General features: G+C 60.4%; 1 protein-coding gene across 1 annotated transcript in view; it reads left to right on the forward strand.

Moving 5' to 3' along the window:
• The first annotated feature begins 1,786 nt into the window (after positions 1–1,786).
• The window catches only part of S100A2 (S100 calcium binding protein A2), a 4,828-nt gene continuing 3,392 nt past the window's right edge, over positions 1,787–3,222 (forward strand). The window contains exon 1 of the mRNA XM_006923601.3: positions 1,787–1,873. The gene's annotated coding sequence lies outside the window, so the exon portion shown is untranslated. The remainder of the gene's footprint in view (positions 1,874–3,222) is intronic.

The raw sequence follows: 3,222 nt of genomic DNA on the forward strand, positions 1-3,222 counted from the left end.
AGGTTAGGGCTCTCGGGGGCGGGGCTTGCCGCTGGGACGCCCTGCGTTTTAGGTCATGCCTCATTCATTGCGTGAACCTCCTTGCCTCCCCTGCCATTTGGGGTAAGACTGCGCCGACTTCCTTGGATTGTCGTGTAAATTAAAGGGCGTAATAGACGGAAACCACCTAGCGCACAGTAGGTGCCCCACGATGTCGCAGGCACAAGCCCGGTGCACATGGATGACCCGGGCTCCTGCGGCTCAGGCTGCCAGGGACAGTTAGATGAATGGCCGACTGCGGCGTGCTGAGAGAAAGCGGTTCAAAGCCCGTGTGGGGGGTGGGGGAATAACAAGAGGGAGGCTTGTGGGGAGAAGGCTTAAACTCAGAGACGCGGGGCGACTCTCTCAAGGCCACACGGTGAGTCAGAGGGGACGCCCTGGGACTTAGGCCTGGGGCCCCAACAGCGGACATTTCTCTTTGCGCCGAACTGCCCCAGGGAAGGGGCGGGTGGGCAGTGGTCAGCCCCTGGCTTCGGCCACCCTTCTGCCACCTCCGTCCTTCCTGCCCCTGTCCTGAGACTTTTAAAATAGCTTCCAGGCACCCAGCCTCCTTCCTAGCCCACCTGGGCTGCTCCGCCGGGACTGTGCAGGAAGCACCTTCTCTGTGAGGCAGGCGTGCAGGGTGTGGGTGTGGGAGGGTTTCTGGGAGCTGAATCAGCACTGCCTTCTCCAGCATGAGTCAGGAGCAAGGCACTGCCGGGCGGGACAGGAGGGAGGGGCAGAGGGAGCCGGGAGCGACCAGCCTGTAATGACAAACCTCAACCACCAGGGGGCACGAGCCAAGCGGGCAAAACCCAGGGGCTCTGGTGGAAAGCCGCGCACCTGTGCGTGTGTGTGTGCGTGTGCGTGTGCGTGTGTGTGTGCGTGTGTGTGTGCGTGTGCGTGTGTGTGTGTGCGTGTGCTGCACTGCACTGTGTCCGGCTTCTTTGCCTTCATGGGGACATGGAGAATGAACACAAGGATTGGATTCTAGGCGTGGCTCTGTCCAACCCTCTTGTCCTGTCCAGGGGTCCAGGGGGAGGGCGTTGCTCAAGGTCACACAGCACGTTAGTGGCAACTTAAGGTGATTGCCACCAGTCTCAGGCATATGCCCCTCGAGGAGCACCCTCGGGCCTCAGTTCTCAGGTTAGGGACAGGTCTCTGGGTGCTGGCCTTTGTAATCAGCAGCTCTGCTTCTCTGTCTCTGTCTCTGTCTCTGTCTCTGTCTCTGTCTCTCTGTCTCTCTGTCTCTCTGGTTCCGCTGGTGCTCGAGACTTGGCATAACATGGTTCTCTTTCATAACATGGTTCGTTTCCTCTCTCTCTCTCTCTCTCTCTCTCTCTCTCTCTCTCTCTCTCTCCCCCTTTGTTTCTGTGACTCCGTTTTTCTCTGACCTCTCCCGGTCTCCCTCTGGCTGCCTGTGTCTCTCCCTCCCGCCTCCACCTCTGCCGGCTCCCTCCCTCCCTCCCCCGGTCCCTGGAGTGCGGTGTTTCCTGCAGTGACTCCTCAGGGATCTGAAACTGTTTACCAACCCGGTGTCTCAGTCCCCCCCTGGGACCCTGAGGGGAAGTTATGAGTGGGTAGCACAACTTGGGGAGGGGAGAAGGCCCCCCACCTAAACGCTACCCCCAGCACCCACCCCCACCCCGGTGCCATTCGGTAGCCCTGGACCTGGTTGGCACCCAGTGTGGGAGAGACCCTTTGCTCATGCACGAATGAGTAAGAACCCGTCCCTGCCCAGTGAGGTCACCATGTGGGGTGAAGGCAAGAGAAGACATGTACACGAGTGATTCAGTGTAGAGCAGGGTGCTCTGAGTGCGCAGGACAAAGGGGCGCTTTGTCTGGGACAGGGCAGGTATGGACGGGATCTGGTTGGGCCGGGGAAGGCTCCGGGAATGAGGCGGCGTTTAACTGGCTTTTGAAGGATCGGTAGGACCTCTGCACACTGAGCAGAGGGATCAGTGTAAGGAAAGGGTCTTGGCCACACCGGGTGCAGTATCTGTGTCTTCGAAGCACAGTGAGCCAGGCAGCGAGGGTTCGTGCAGGGCAGGCTGACAAACGCAGGGGGCCCAGAGCGAGGAGCCGGGGACACCGGCGGAATGGGAGAGCTCCCCGCTGACATCCTCTGCTGAAACGGAGGAAGAAGTGATATAAATGACAAAGATTTATTCAAGGGTCTTAGGATTCGGGAGAGCTCCCCGCTGACATCCTCCGCTGAAACGGAGGAAGAAGCGATGTGGACATCAATGCGTTGCACTTGTTGACAGAGCAAAAGGGTCAGGAGCCCTCGGCTGGAAATAAATGACAAAGATTTATTCAAGGGTCTTAGGATTTGTATATCGAAAACACGGCCAGGCAATATTCAGGGTGGTCTGAAGAAGAGAGGAAAAAACTGAGAGTTTTAGGGGCCCGAGCGCATCCTTGAGAAGAATCGGTCCCGCGCGGCCAGCTCCGGGGTTGGTCCGGGGTCCGGACGAGGCCTGGCAGGCGGGCCCTGGCGTGGGAGCACCCTTTCCTGAGCCCTTTGGTGGGTTAAGTGTCGGGATTCCTCTATTTCCAGATGTTGATGCACAAGGGGAAAGTTCAACCGTTTAAGTCCTTGGGCTGGTTCTAGCGAAGTAGAACCTGCTCCCCGAGCTGCACCCCACTTGGTCTGAGGCGGTTCGGGGGCCCGGGCCAGGCAGACTCCGTTTTTGTCAGCGTGGCTGTGTGGACTTCACCTCGTCCCTCATGCCCCACGGGGCCTTTCGCTCAGGGCGAAGGGTTTTTGCTCCGAGCTCTACGTGACATAGGTTTCCATGGGGACGGACAGCAGCATGAGGGGTTTGCGTCCTTGGGGAGGAGGGGACGCTGGGTGATGCGCAAAGGTGAAGAAGAGGAAGGGGCTGGGGCCCGAAGGCCCGAGTTCACCCACGCTGCTCGGCTGGCCCCCAAGCCCCACCGTGACCCCCAGCAGAGACCAGCCTGGCTTCCTGTCTGCTCCGGGGTCGCCTCCCAGCCTGAGCTGCTCTGCGGGGTCCTGGGCCGGAGCTCTGTGGGGTGGGGCCCGCAGAGCGGCTCCAGGGGGCGCTCTGTCCCCAGTCCGGGCTGGGGTTTCCGCCTGCTGTGCTGGCCCCCGGGGAGGAGGGCGGTGCCGCTGACTCACTGCCTGGGCATCTGGGCCTGCACCAGGGTGAGTCACCTAGGACTCCAGGGAGAGGGGAG

This window comes from Pteropus alecto, unplaced genomic scaffold (assembly GCF_000325575.1).
Source record: "Pteropus alecto unplaced genomic scaffold, ASM32557v1 scaffold49, whole genome shotgun sequence".
Taxonomy (NCBI): Eukaryota; Metazoa; Chordata; class Mammalia; order Chiroptera; family Pteropodidae; genus Pteropus; species Pteropus alecto.